At 47.6% G+C, this 16,037-nt stretch overlaps 1 long non-coding RNA gene across 1 annotated transcript in view; it reads right to left on the bottom strand.

The window, feature by feature from the left end:
- Positions 1-16,037, bottom strand: part of LOC139797028 (uncharacterized) — a 42,923-nt gene that overhangs the window by 4,910 nt on the left and 21,976 nt on the right. The gene's annotated exons all lie outside the window — the stretch shown is intronic.

A 16,037-nucleotide genomic window follows, 5' to 3' on the forward strand; every position in this document is an offset into this window, starting at 1 on the left:
TGTTAGAAGTGCCAGAGGAACAGAGGCACAGATCACACAGGTCACAACTGAGAAGACTTAAAACAACCCCCAGGTCCAGCATCCCTCAGTGTGTGTCAGCCTCACCCTGGGGTTCTAATCTCAGACCTTGATTCCCCTTCTGTAGAGAACCTGAATAGGAAGTGATGCTATTGCACAACTATTTCCTTTCCTGGCTCCAAATCTAAATTGTGATTCTTGGCCTTTATCACCACCAAACATTCAGTACTGCATATTTATACTGCAACAGTGAGTTGCAGTTTTAGCTGTTGGCCCAAGTTAGTCCAACGGGAATGGAGGGCCTGGCACATGAGGGACTGACCATCTCAGAGGTGTGGCCATGCTTGCCAGGTAGCTGGGCCAGCATCCAGCCTTCACAGACACTTCTAATGGGATTTTCACTGGAGAGAAGAGATCTGTGCCAAGCTTTGCCTACACCAAAGGTGTTCTCCAGGTGATAGTCCTGGTGTATGACAGTAACTCTTGACTTGTAACTATCTACACCCAGAGATCTAACAGCAACGAGACGGCTCATGGGCTGATACACGAACACCTGGCAGCGAGGGCTGGGCCCAAACATCACAAGATCTGGAAAACAGGGCCCTGAATGTACCTACCCACCCAGCAGCTGAAGGCCTAAAAGGTGCCAGCCAAAGGTGAGAAAATAGTAACATTTCAAAAGTGTCCACTCAAGTCTGTTTCTACTAATTTAGCAGGGACATTAATAAGACAGTTAATAGAGCTTCTGGGAGCTGGCACATGCTCCAGGACCAGGAAAGGTGGACTTTCCAGCATCTTGGAAGAAGTGCACATTAGCTTTTTTCTAAGCAGTTCAAAAGCAGATATAGATTCTGGCTCCTTTCTATTCTACTCCTCACTATGCATATATCAGTGCTCTTTTCATGTTTTGATGGTTCAGCTTCCTTCCTGGGCAAAGGGCAAAACGGATCAGTGACAAGTGCTGCCTCCATCCTGTTCTCTGTCCTCAATTTCCCATTTCACTGGGAGATGCTGAACAATATGCTCCAGTGGCTTTTGTGTCCTGATTCCTAGAAGAAAGCATCCTCCAGAGAGCTGCTCACTCGGCCTGAGATGCAGAGGCACAGTGGCAGCTGCAGCCTACATGGAAGTGGGGGTGGTATCAATAGCTTGCAAGGAGAGAGGCAGAAAACATACACGGTGTGGCACTATGGCCAGAGCTGCAGCATTCCAGTTCAGAGAGGTTCTGTGTTCTACAATTAGCTTTGTTTTAGCCAGCATCAGAGTTTTACTGGGTGGCCCTAAAATCACCAGTTTGCTAAAATTCAGTTTTTTCTGGAGCCTTTGGAAAAATTTTCCTGTGGTATTGGTGACTCTGAGTTTAGAGCTTTATCTTAATGCCTGACTTACAAAAAAGAAAATAGCACACGTATCCCACAGGTCAGGGACTCTGTGATTGCCTCTTTAGGCTGCTGGCAAGGGCCTTCCTCTGAGTCCTGTCCGGACCTGGTGAACCCTGTCTCCTTGCAGGACAGATGGCTTCAAATGGGGAAAGCTTTCTCCTTAATTGCCATCCTCACCCTCCTGATCAATGGCCTTCCACAGTGCCACAGGAGCTGTGGCTCCAAATGTTGTCAGCCCAGATCAGACAGGACCTATACTATCCTACTGATGGCACAGGGGATGGATCTTGTAGCCTGGCCTGAGGCTCCAGCAGGGCTGAGGCCTCTGCAGCCAGGCCTGTGTGCTGGTATTGCTGTGCTGGTGTCCCATTTCAGGCATTCTCTGGGCACATTTGCACACCAAGTCTGGGGTGACTGCAGCAAACCAGTGCTGAAGCTTTAGGGATAGGAAGCAGATGTCTAATGGGCCCAACCTGAGCACCTCTGGCTGCATGCAGTGCTTGATTCATATGACACACAAACTTCCCAGCTGAGTGGGAGATCGTAGAATCATGGAATAGTTTGGGTTGGAAGGGACCTCTAAAGATCATATAGTCCAACCCCTCTGCAGTGAGCAGGAACATCTTCAACTAGTTCAGGGTGCTCAGAGCCCTGTCCAGCCTGAACCTGCATGATTCCAGGGATGGGGCTTCTACCAACACTCTGGGAAACCTGTGCCTGTGTATCACCAGATCTATTGTAAAAAATGTCTACCCTCTTTTAGTTTAAAATAATTATCCCTTGTCTTATCTCTACAGGCCCTGCTAAAAAGTTTGTCCCCACCTTTCTTGTAAGTCCCCTTTAAATACTGGAAGGCAGCTATAAGGTCTCCCCAGAGCCTTCTCTTCTGCAAGCTGAACAGCCTCAACTTTCTCAGCCTGTCCTAGTAGGAGAGTTGCTCCAGCCCTCTGATAATTTTTGTAGCACTCCTCTGGACCTGCTCCAGCAGCTCTGTGTCCTTCTTATGCTGGGGACCCCAGAGCTGGACATGATACTCCAGATGGAGTCTCACAAGAGTAGTGAGAAGAAAAGATTTCATTAGCTCCATAGGGTGCAAGTGTGCTGCACCTGATGAACTACAAATTCACCACCTAGCTTGCTAGTGAGAAGTCTCCCAGAGCCGAGATCAGAGTAATCAGCCCTTCTGATAAATGGAGTGAGGTTCAAGGGCCCTGCAAGGGACCTCCCCCACTTGCACAGAGCATGTGGAGGTGTGTTACTGATTGCCATCCAGCATCTCAAGCAGTTGCTGCTGAGGGGCAGATGCTTTCTGCAATGGCTGACATTAAGGGAGGCCCTGAATATGCATGTTGCCCTCTCTGCTGACAGCTGAATCTCTGATGTAGTGAAATGCAGAACATCTGCCAAAGCAGCAAGGCTTCCTCAGTAAATTAGCATCCACCCAGAGTGTGAGCTTGGGCCCCTTGACCAGCTCAGAAACCAGCAAGGATACACAGGGGCATCCATGCCTCACTGCCCAAGCCTACAGAGGGGTGGTGGAAGTCAAAACCGAATTGCCTGCAGGCTTCGACTTACTCATGGCAATTCCCAGGCGACCACAAAGAGAAAAAGACACACCCCTCACCCCCCATCCCCACCCACAGACTCTCGGAAGGGTAAGACAGGGAAGGGAGAAAAAAAAAAAAACAAAAACCTATCTGTGCAGTGGTTTCTACCAACCTAGGCTGGAAAATGTAATTCCTCCTGCACATCATCCAAAGCCCACAGGTATTAGCAAGCACACTGCTGGGAGCACAACCCAGCCTCTCCGCATGCTGTCACTTGCTGGTGCCACACTCCTCTGCATCACCGGAGGACGGGAATAACAGGGAAAGGAACCCCCCGCACCGAGAGGCTGCGCGACTCCTCCGCGGCCCCGCAGGTGCGCAGCAGCAGCAGCTCTGCTACGCGGACTCGGGCACCTTGTGAGTGTGTAGGCAAGATCAGCAGAGACGGATCTGCCTCTTTTGCAGCCTGTCCTCCCTCGAAGTCGGAAACCTGATGCTGAAGGAGACCTCGGGATACCGCATCCCTTTTGTCCATTGCGGGGCAGCACTGCCTTTTCCTTGCTGAAGCGAGCAGCGGGAGCCGCGGAGCAACAGGCTCCGCACAGCTTCCAAGGAGCCAGGCAGTGCCGCAGGTTGGCACCTTCCTTCACAGAATTTATTGCCCAAGCTACTGCTCTGGTCACAGCCCGGCTCCTCTGCTGGGATGGGAACCCTCATTACCAGGGTGAGAGGGAAAACTTACAGAATTTTAATCTCACTTGGTTGCCAAGGCCAGTAAAACACTGGATTAAAAACCAGGTGTGTTACATGCACATAGTCTCATCAGCAACCAGTGCCAGAGCATTGCAGACAACAAAGAACCTTGTGGCTCAACACAACACAAATCTCTTGGCTGTGGCCTTCTGGTGTGACTTCACTTCCAGGACCCTGGTGTTCCCAGAGTTCACAAGCTGGAATGATGCTCCAGCTGGATTCCTGTTTGACCAAGGGATCTTTGCAGAATGCAACATCCCTCTTACAGGAGTGTTTGGAAATGGAAAGCACCTTTACAGGTGTAGCCCAGTATATGAATCCCTGAGAACTCACACACATTAATGACCCCAGCCATGGAACCATGTGTGCATTGGGTCTCTCTCCATCTCCCATCTCTGTCTCTTTAACATTAGGGAGGCAAGTGCTTCAGCTTTAACTTGAAAAATCTCTAATGCAACTGTATAAAACCAACCTCCCTTACTGGCACTGCCTCATTAGGTATCTTCTGCAGCTCATCATCTGTCACAAGAAATGCAGCACATCTGGTTTTTTACACTGCAAGAACTGGCAACACCCTCTGCTTCCTAAATCTTCCAAAATAAGTTGCATGCATCTCCAGATAACTCACAGACAAGCTAAAATTAGAAAAAGCCAACCTCTGAATTTAATTTTATTTTAATTTTTTTTCTTGGATGTGTTCCCTGTGTCAAGTAGTTGCACTTCCCGTTAGGTCAGGCACTAGACAATAGCTTGCCAAGAGCCTGGAAATGAGAGAAACCCATAAAATAATTCCACATCCAGCAGCACAGAGCTGCTAGCACTCACTGAAAGGTCTGTCCTGGAAGTGGCCTGGGTTGTCTCTCTCCTGTCTGCCTTCTTTGTACTGATAGTTCTCTTCCAAAAATCTTCTCAAGCTGCCTGCTTTTATCTGCTCCTGCTACTTACTGAGTCTCCCTGGTTTTCTCAGGCTGTGCATCCCTCAGTGTCTTGCTCCCACTCATGCTGAGATTAATGCTGTATAATATTCCAGAGCTATTACATTCTGTTACTTGAAGCTCATCTTGTACTTTCTCAAAATCAATTTGAAATTTAAAAATCCCACAATTTAAAGCCTGTAAATCTAAGTGGATACACAGATCTAGGAGCAAGTAGTGGTTGGGGGGGTAATGAAAGTGAGGCTATGTCAGATAAACTGGGTAGTTTTTTTGATGTGGAAAAGGTTCCCCACATTATTTAGGTGTAGGGATGCAATTTGTATGAGCCATCACTCCCTAGCATGCAGTGAATGGCCTGCCTAATTTGGAGCACTTGGGAGTGCTTTGGATTGCCCTCCCTCAGGTTTCCTGACCAGGTCAGCAACAAGGCAGAGACTGCCACAGCCCAGAGTCTATGGGATACTAGGAAGTGGAGCAAAGAAGCTGCTGTGTTTCATGGATATGCTGTTGCCCACAAGTGAGCAGCTCAGGGCAAGTCTGGCTGCAGGACAGAGGTGCTGTGATTCCCCCCCTTGGGCTGAGAGCCAGCTAAGAAACAGCCAGGAAATCAAATTCCCAGACTTCTCAGGACACAGGCAGGAGGCAGGTGGGCAACTGGGCATATCTGGCTAGTGAGTAACTGTAGAGCCCCTTGGCACATCTGCCTTCAGCACCTGCAGGGACCTGTTGGCAGACAGGCACCCGGCTCATGTCTGTTCCCAAAGGGGTTGGATCTGCCCTTTCCCTGCCCCACAAACAGACTGAAGGATTTGCCTCCCTCTGTCCAACCTACAAGGGGCAGCTCCAGAGAACAGCACCTGATCACTGTACATGGATAAAGGAGGCATCTTCTGCCCACATTTGCACTTCCCATTGAAATGGGTGCTGCTCCTTTGCCTTTCAGTGGAATAAACACCATGAGGCACTGCAAGGATAATTAAAAAAGCACTTGCATACTACGTCATGGAAGAGTGGTCTAATAAAGCAATGATGACTAACTCCAGTGTTTCAGACCAGGGGAAATGAGTTCCCTGGTACAGCAGATTAGGTGGCATGTTGTTCCTGACAGCTCCTACAGCAGCCCAGTTAAGTACATGGCAGACTGATCTCCTGACCCACACAGCAAAATGGTGATTTATGTGGCACAGAATGATGTTTTTCCTCTGAGGAAGGGCAGTCTCTGGGCTGGAGCTGATGAAATCTGCTCTGCTTCATACTTTTTGTGGGCAATGCTTGGCTGAACAAGGCCTCTCTTCTGTGCCTTTGTGGAGAAAGAATAAACCACCATATTCCTGCACGCACTGAATTCATCTGCCAGCCATTTTCAGTTTGTTGCAAAAAACCTGAGAGCTTCTAAACTCTATCTGCTTTAATAGTCCAGCATCAAAGAGGTCAAAAAGGAGAGAAACTTTCTGCACTTTGAGGAGAGCTGGGATATTTGCCAAGGTCAAGCAGATTTTTTTCTCTAGCTAGTCAAAGGACACAGATTTTCCAGACACTGTTGTCCAATTTAGAGCAGTTTGGTCAAAAGCAATATTCTGGAGAAATCCACTTTGGGCTGAATTTGGGTTATATTTTTAGTTCTATGGTCTGACCTCTATTGCAAAGAGGAAAATACCATACACTCTATGTTCAAGCATCCATAAAAATACTCCTTTGAGGCATACAGCAATAAGAGCAATCCCCACCACTGGCTCTGCTTCAGACTAGTACAGCCATGGTACCTATCACTGATTTGTATGGTGTCTGAACCACAGGGTCTGTAAACATTGATGTCTTGTCAGTGGGGCTCACTCCCCGGCACCTTTTGCCCAAGCCTGGTTCCTGCAGAAGGTCACTTCTCTGTCACCAGGTCTTTGGGTCAGGAAGAGGGAGCAGCAAGCAGTGGGCCTTGCCCTCTGCTGTCATGGTCCAAGTGCACAGCCTGACCTTCTTTCTCCCTGGTTTCAGGTTTCTCTGCAGAAACACTTCCTTCTCGTTACAGTGAGCAGTTTCACTGCAAAGCTCCAACACTTATTACACACTGCAGACATTTCTGCTGCATGCCTGTGATTAACTTCTCCATTGTGATGAAAATAAAGAATGGGCTCACAGAGACAATAGAGGGAAAACAGAAACACCTCTGAATTTTCAATGTGAAGTCCTCTGGGATGTGCCACGTCGTCCCAATTAAGTCTGCTAAGCCAGGGCTCCCTGGTGCCCAGGGATTTACCCCAATGCAGCATCACATCCTGGCATGGATCCCTTTTCCATCTGCAGCCACCTATGTCTCCTTCTCTTTCCTCCCATTGGTCCCAGATGCAGGGGTGACTAGATCCTGACCTCATGTCTCTGAAGACAGAGTTAGGAAAACCATCTGACTGCTGAGAGCAGTGCCCAGCCCCAAAGGGCTGCTCTGGAAGACCAGTGCATTAGGCCAACTCAGTGTCATTTGACAACATGAGGTCTCCCCAGAAACAAAGTTTCAAAACAGACTACCTGAGCTTGCAGACAAGCTGTCGTGTGGTCACAAGCTGACCCTGAGAACCCCAGGCACAACAGACATGCACAAGGATATTTCTGCCTAGAACTGAGGTAAAACCTGCTCTGGGGTGTTTGCCTTCTGCACCTGTTCGAGGTACTAGCTTGATAATTGCTGTTTATAACGGGCCCTGTCCTCTGTAGACAGCACAGGGAATGACAAACTTCATAACTCCCTTGCAGAAGCAAGCAGATGGCAGCTGTGGGGTTGCCATGGCCAGCGCTGGGTGATGCTCAGTGGCAGCTCCTGTGCCCACTGCTCTCAGAGACACTGTGTCCCACTTGGCCGATCAGACCACACACAAAAGAATGAAAGACAAGGATTACAAGTGTCCCCTGCACTTTTTGCTCAGAACCTGTGCTACACCTAATCTTTCAGCATGCAGAAGAAAAAAAAAAAAATCACTTTTTCCTACAAGTAAGAATTTGGAGCCTTCTTTTTCATTCCCTAATAATTTACAGAGGTAGGTATAGGCATTCGCAGACTTTCTACTTTTCTATTGCAATGCAATAAAATAATACGAAGGTTTAGCTAGGAGGGGATTTTGATGTCTCAGTGTCAAAGCTGTCTCTGTGAGAACAAATCCAGCGCAGATGAACAACCCCCCCTGCCCCAGCCGCAGCAGGGAGAGCTGCTGCTTTGTGACTGAACTTGGGCACCAGGGATGGTGGGCAGAAAACCTGCTGGGAGCAGCCACCATGAGCCCAGAGGATGGGCTGCTGCTGTGTGAGCAGAGAGGAGCTGCCAGCATTTGCCTGATCTGTTCCATTGTCCACAGCTGCCTCTTGTCCATTCTTTGTGTGAGAGGCTGGAGCACCAGGGCTGGCAGCCTGCACTGTGTGGGGCTCAGTAGGATGGGAGGCACAAGGCCACCTTTAATTAAGTAAGAATGAATATCTGCAGCTGGTGTAATCAAAGCACTCTGCTAGCCTTGGATAAATGTGTTCTGCAAATTCAGGAAGCAAGAAACCAATTTTGTTCCCTCCTCACATCAGCCTAGAGAGCCAGTGGCATTTCAGTGTGTATAAAATTTAACATTGTTTTAAATTATTAAATATATATCTAAGTTCAGATGAATCAGATGAAACTCATTCTCTGTTATTACCTACGTACTTCTGGAAGGCAGTGGTTTAATCAAGGGCTGCAGACAGACACATACCTTGCATGAATGGTAACAAATGCAGAGAATTGGGTCTGGCAGCCAAAAGCACTCAGTGAGAGCACTGCCATGTCCAAGGTGATGAATCATAGAATCATAGAATTTGGGTTGGAAGGGACCTCTAAAGGTCATCCAGTCCAAACCCCCTGCAGTAAGCAGGGATACCCTCAACTAGATCAGGTTGCTCAGAGCCTCATCAAGCCTCACCTTGAGCATCCCCAGGGACGAGGCCACAGCTACCTCCCTGGGCAACCTGTCCATTTTTCCATTGCCCTCATGGTAAACAACTTGCTCCTAGCATCCAATGAAGACACACATTGCCAAAGTGGGGATTTCTCAGATGTGCAGTTCTCCTCTACATAAGCCAGAAAGCTCCCTCTCCTATCTTTTCCACTCCACCTCAACAGGGTGGTGCAGGTGCCTCAGTGGTTTTGTTTTCAGCAGGGCAGCTAAACCCTCTCTCCTCTTTCAGGGTCCCTCCTTAGCCAGACATGGCACCCAAGCTGTGGAAGAGCTCTCTCTCTATTGCCACCAGAAACTGCCCTGGAACAGCTCCTGGTGTGACTCCAGTGACACGGGTGGGATCACATCCTCCCTGGTGGCAGGTGAGCTGGTGCTGCCTTCCCCAGCTGTCCCCTTCCTTCCCTTCCTCCCCGTGCAGGCCCCGCATTGCTTACAAAACACACCCACAGTCCAGCTAAGAAACAAATGCCCTCAGCCATTTCCTCCCTGGTACACTGGCCCATGGGTTATCTCACTTCTTCATGTGGCTCTTTGCCACTTCCCTTCATGGCATCACTTTTAGGAACCCATCTAAACTTTCCCCATTTGCAAAACAGGATTAAATAATCTTTGCCTTGTGTTATCCATCAATTTACCAAGCAGTAAATATCCAGCTTAGAGCAAAACCAACAATAACTGAAGCTGACAAAGCACTTGGGTCAAGCAGGCATTGCTCTGGCATGGTGACATAGTAGGAAGAGGGCAGGGGACAGCAATGAAGAGCTCTGCAGCAGCCCATGGCCCAGCATCCCACAGATGAAGGCACTTTATTTCTTGCCCTTCCAGGAGCCATAAGACACACAGTAAGAGATGGGAACGATGCTGAGCATAGCTAAGAGTTCACCAAAAAAAATCTTAGTGATAGTGATAGTGTCACCAGAGCAGGCAGCTAGTGGAGTTGGGGAGAGGCTGGTTTTGGGAGTGTCTCACAGGCTCCTGAGGGAGCCAGGGCAGGTTTCAAGCCTCAGGCATCTCAGTGAGAGAAAGGAGGGAGAGTATTATCAGATCTCCTGGAAAGAGGCAGGAAGGAGGTGGGAGTGCAACTTCCTACTCAGGACACTGAGACTTGATCCTTGCTCAACTTCTCTATGACTCAAATGGTATTTCTTAAAGCAGCCCTCCTTCCAATGAAGCAAGTTGCTATAGCAACTGCTGTAGCAAAGGAAACTGCTGACTAATGCTGTACAGAGGATACATTTTTCTTTTAAGAATAAATTGGTACAAGCACCAGGTTTTGGACAAGCTAGGCAGGACTGTCAGGGTTACCCCGGGACAGCTGACCTACAGTGCAGACTATTTTCAAAAGTGTAGGACAGGTGACTAAACAGGGCAACTTCAATAAAACTGTTCTACGACTGTATTACAAACACAAATATAATTTCTAAGGGATCTACATTTCAGTGGTAAAAAGTTTTTACCACTGAAGATGAGTGGGGCATGAAAGCTACCAGCAGAGACCACAAGCATTCCCCAGATCAACTCTACTTGAACATAAGCACATCATCTGGAAAAACACCCCATCTCAGTGCCAAATGCACAGTGGCCATAACCTATGGCAAACTGTAGCTAGGAGTTATACCCCTGACCATGAAAAATATTGGCTTTATTTTCAGGTTGTATCTGTTGAGATGGACCTTTCTCCCATGTGCTGTTACAGTGCTCTCAGCTGTCACTTAGGATGCCTGTCACCAGCATGTTCCTGACAGGAGCACCTGTAGATATTAAGATAAATTTAACCATTTAACCAGAGTTCACAGTAGCTCCCAGAGCAAGGCAGAGCTTTTGGTGCATTGGTCAAGCAGACATTTCACACTCTGCCCACCATTCTTAGCTGCACTACATCCATAAGCAGATCTCCTCCTCCTTCACCAGCCTCCAACTTTTATATTGCCTGCAAATGTGAGATTCATTCTGTTGTCCTTCAGAACTTCTTTGAAAAAAGCCATTAAAGATATGGGATCAAAACGCAGCCACTTCAGGAAGGTGCAAATCCACCAGGAAAAGAGGTGCATACACACACACACACACACACCCCCCTACACAAGCACAGCCACACTTAGTGCAGGAGAAGAGGCAAGATAACATGAGAGCTCTGGCAGTGAGACACTTTCCAAGCCACAAAACATGCTACACTTTGAATTATGTATCTTTCTGGGGTTCTGAATAAAAGCATTGTGTTTTCCCAAAAGAAATTGAAAACTAAATTTAAACACATCAATATTTTTGCCTTTACCCACCAAACCTATAATCTCAACAATGAAGAGGTCTCCAGTAAGTTTGACAATAGTGATTGGCATTTCTTAGTCCCCTTTCCCTTCAGTTTTAATAAGGAATCTCATTCAGCTATTCTATTGTTTTGTTTGGACTCAAAGATCACGAATGTACATTTCATCTATGCTTTTTAATATTTGTAAAATCATAATCTTACTTTTATTTTTCTGTCATTTCCCTCGTGCTTCAAGCCACACTGCAAATCAACAGCTTCAGTGGTTTCTGCTCAAAAGCCTTTTGAGTTCCTTTTGGACAAAAAAAACCCCATTTTCTTGTTGTCATGCCACATTTGTATCTTCATTTAGGTTTCTCCATAGTCCTTGTCCTGACCAGGAGTTCTGTTGAGTACTGGTCTGGTGTCACTGATATAACTGATAGTTTTGTCCCCCTTGAGAAATGTCTTATTTTTCTTTACAATTTCTTTACTTGGTTTTCATGGTTCAAACTGGTTTCCCTCTGGAATTTACTTTTTTTCCCCACCATTCTGCAGTTACAGGGTGTATCTATTCACCACATTTCAGCTGTTACATGAGACTGCAGGTGCCATCCACACATTGGTGAGGTGTCCCTTCCCTAAGTGCCCATTCAGCATCCCAGAGGATGTACTCTGGTACAGGAGGTGCCTGCCCTGGGGTCATGCCAGGAAAATGGGAAGCCTGGAGTAAGAATGTATCAAGCTGACTCAGCATCCCTGTGTGTGGCAAAACAGTCTTCTGGTGAAAAAGAAGCAGATCTCCCCGGGGAGAGCAAATTAGCAACCCATATCTGACACTGTTTGTCTTTCTCCTGATGGATGAGCCATTTTTCCTCTCTTTCAGACTAATACTTGGCCGTACTTTCCTTTTAATGAGCTTTTGGACCCAAGCCCAAAATGGATCAAAGCCACTGGGGGGAGTAGAAGAGAGGACACATGACCCAAACCTTTGTCTTTTTCTCTTTTTCTTTACAAACAGGAGTTGCACATTTTGTTATTGAGGTTCATGTCAACAAAAGGTCTTGGCACTTTGCTTCTGGAGTGCAGGTGGCCCACCTGATGTTTTGCCAGTGACGAAAGTGAAACAAGAGGCTGCTGCCACCTCCCTGCTGGGAGAGCCTTTGGGAGAGGGGCAGAGAAAGGGTGGCCACTGCTGACAGACAGCATGCATCCTTTCTGAGCAAATGCATCTCTGCTGAATAAACACAGCAGCTCCTGGGGGAAAATCAGGAAGAAGATTAATGGGTGATTGTATACTTCTTGTGTGACATGAGGGCCCTGGTCTCAAGGTGGTGAGAAATTGTATCTGTCAGGAGAGACAGGAGTAAGGTAGGGCAGGCAGGAGATCATGTCACATCTCCATTCGTCCTTCCCTATGTCCCTGAAATGTGACTATTGAGAGTCCACCACTGATAGCAGGCAGCTTTGAGACCAATGGGTGGGAAGCACCTCTACTGCCAGGAGCTGTTGCTGCTCTGACAGAGCAGTACAGAGTGTAGGTCTGGAAAGGGGAAATAAACAGTCCTGCACTGCACGGCCATCAGGGCTTGGCTGCCCTTTTTGAGATATTTTTTCCCCTTTTCAAACAGAAAGCTTTGCCAGGAATCTGGAAACTTGCACTTGCCTACATGAGCCTGCTATAAAAGGGAGATGAGCACAATTAGGACGCTGACAAAGCTGGGAAAAGACAGGAGAGATGAAACCCATGCAGCCTGGCAGAAGCAGAAACACCAGTGGTTGTGAAGAGCTTGTAGAGCTTTCTGTGTCTGTCCCCCTCCCCAGGGGACTGGTGGCTGCTGAAGGGTGGGGGGGCAGCATGAGCCCCGTGGTGCTGGGCATGGCACTGCTCCCTGGCCTGGCAGAGATGGGGATGCCCAGGACCTCTCCAGCTGTGCTGCTGGGGCTCTGCCAGCTGCCCTGTGCCAGCACATAGGGCACCTGGGGATGCTGGGATGCTGCTGGCTGGGTGAGTTGTGTGTGATGAGAGCAATGAGCACAGTGGGCAGCTGCTGGGTGGGCAGCTGCTGGGTGGGCAGCAGGACAACCACCCACCACCAGCTGCCACACAGCTTTTGCCTGGCGTTCAGACTGGACAGGGTTGTTTCTAGCACAGTGGGAGCCAAGTATCCTCTCATGGGGCTTTAGCAGGTTTTTTTTGTTGTCAGTATTTCTCCTGCTCTCTGAATGTCTCTCTGACACCGGGTGCCAGTGGCACTCCGAGCAGCATGCTGAGGGCCATCGTGCTCCCAAACAGTGGGAGGGGAATACTGATATGATGCAGGCTTTTATTTCCAGGAGACCTCTCACAAGAGGCAGTTGCCCTTCACCGAGTACATTTTGTGTATGAGGCTCCAAGTGTGACTGAGCAAGAACAGCCTGTGGCTGCTGGCAAACCCTCAGTACACTGCCCAGCTTGTCACAGGCTTGCAACACCTCTGTTACACAGACCTGCTCGTGGCATACTCCAGATGGCAACTCAGGACGAAGGGATTAGCTGTATGGAGCACACTCCTACAGAAAATGAAGATGCTGCCAGGTTTATTTGTTGGTGATTGCGTGCAGAGCTCTGGAACATGCACACTTTGTCCTCCCTGTTTCCTACCTTTGAAATATTTCTTCCCAGGAGAAGATAACTTCTATGCCTTATTCAGTTTCAGTGCTACTGCTGGGGGGGGGGGGAGGCAAGAAAGCTACATAGATTCATACAACATAATTCTTTTCCTCTTCATTTAGTTTTCTTTTTCTTAGGGTAAAACAAGAGCCATTTCAGCTGAAAGCATAGAGCTGCTTCTTATTTGTATGTCTCCCCCTCTCTCAAAATACAGTGATTTAAGGGTTGGTTTTTTTAAAAAAAAGTTAAAACATTTTATTTGTCCTCCTCAAATATTAGGTATGCTGAGCATCTAAATACCAAAGACACATAATGAGGTTCCATAAGATTCAGAGTGTGAAACACACCCAGGAGAAATGCAGCACACACTAATGGGCATTCCCCAGAGTTTCTGACTCATGGATGTGTTTGGTACTATTTCTGTAGGGCAAACAGCAAGGGGAGGAAGACAGCCACTAGCTGAGGTGTCTGCAAGCTGACTGCAGAAGTTGGTAATGCCAGAAGACTGGAGAGCAACTAATGAAGCATCTCATTTCAGAAATGACAAGAGGAGACTCCAGGGATGTGCAGTACTGACCTACATAGAGCAGAAGGATACAAGGGAAAGGCCTGGAGAGGTGAAGACAGCCAGGCAGAGGGATTGTCAGGGCAACACAAGGAGAATTTCTGTATAAAACAGAATGCAATGAAGCAAAGGAAAATATCTTTCCTACTGTGAGATAAACAGGCAAGATGCACTCTGAGCTATGCTGATAGATGACGTTCTGGTTCTTTCAAGTTTAAAAAATATTAATAAAATTGAATCTATGTTGGGAATTCAGGCCAACCACAATGAAAAGCCACAAAGATTTGGTGCAAACCAAGATGTGGGGAATTTTTTTGTGTGTTCAAAGGAAAATAAAAATTATCCAGAATGTTTTGTTTGAGCCTTCTCAACAGTAAGGAAAATTTCTAAATAAGGTATTGCTTCAAATTAAAAGAATATTTGAAAGCATCTCAGCAAAATACTTTTATGTTTTAAAAGGCTTTTTCAGGGTTCCTTCCCAATGAGGCAATTCAGCAAATCAGTAAAATTGAGATTTGGTTACACAGTATGCCTCTTTACCTTACTCTAAATATTACAGGGAAAAAAGAAAAAAAGAAAAACAAAAAATAAAATAAAATTTAAAAAAAAAAAAAGGAAAAAACTTAGTTCAGCTGCAGCCATCAGCTGTTTATAGAGTTGACATCACCTATTGCACCTCCCAAAGAAAAAGTATCTTGTCTCTGCTGAGTTAATTACTCAGTGGGGGAAAAATTAATCACCTCTTTCTCAGTGAAGATCAAATGTGAAGAAGCAATACTGTTCCCTGAGGAACACAGAGAGGTGGAGGCAGGTCTTGTTGGGGCAAACAAAGCACTCCCTCTGTATGCCACTGCCCTGGCTTTCAGAGTTGGCTTCAGCTGATGAGGGGGAATGAGAACAACTGAATTAACGTGGGAGCAAGCACTTCTTCTCTTCCACTGCAAAACAGCAAGTCCTAAAAAAGGGGAAGTAGGATATAACAAAGTCTTAATTTGCCAAGGCAAGCTTTGCTGAAGAGTGTTTCCAGCCCCCCTTAGATGGAGCCCGTCTGCAGCTGATACACAGAAGGTCACGCCTGCCACTCCTGCCTGACTCCAGAGCCCACTCATCCAGCCAGCCTGGCTGACAGGGGTGAAAGAGTGGAGCTGGTTGAAAACATTTGATATGGCTCTAGACAGGCAGACTGATCTGCAAGCTCAAAGCACAGGAGAGACTGACAGCTATAGCAATGGATTACAAATTAGCTTGGAAAGAGACGCGAGACACGAGGAGGGACCCTGGCTGGAGCTGGGTGGGTGAGTGTCCTGACGAGCTCTCCCAACCTGTCTGCCCCTGACAGCGTCTGTTCCATTAATAATTTGCTCTGTCAATTGATATCATTTTGCAAACCCAAGTAACTCTGCACACTCAGCAACGAGGCACTCCTGCAGCTCTTGGGGTGTGCACACACACATGCCAGTGCAGTGGGTGCCACCTTTGATTTAGAATGTAACCACTGTGTCACACCGGGCTAGGGCATCTCCACCAGAATGCCTGCAGGAGCCCAGCTCCAGCCCTGTGACTTACTCAGGTTTATTTTTCACTCCAGCAGAGCTCTGCCCATTGCCTGACTGCACCTTATCTCACGCTGCCGACAGCTGCCCTACCCTGGACCACAGGTTACTACACTCAGCTCACTGATAGCAGAGTGAGGTTACAGAAAGTCCAGCCGAGTGCTTAGTAGGATCTTCCATGCTCCTAAGCAAGATCAAGCCTCCCTCATCTGTGCTACTGCTGCACCACAGCCACAGGCCAGGGCTTCTTAAGTCATCACCTTCTTGGGGCTGAGCTTGGTATGGAAACTGAGTCCTTGGGAGAAAAAAAAAAGCCTCCCCCTGAAGGGCAGGCTGGCCCTGGCCCAGCTCAGGGTCTGGTTGGTGCTGGAAGCCAGATCTCTTGGATGCAGCTGCTCCCTTCAGGCCTCCAGCTCCTATGGAACTG

This window comes from Heliangelus exortis, chromosome 5 (genome assembly GCF_036169615.1).
Source record: "Heliangelus exortis chromosome 5, bHelExo1.hap1, whole genome shotgun sequence".
NCBI classification, from domain to species: Eukaryota; Metazoa; Chordata; class Aves; order Apodiformes; family Trochilidae; genus Heliangelus; species Heliangelus exortis.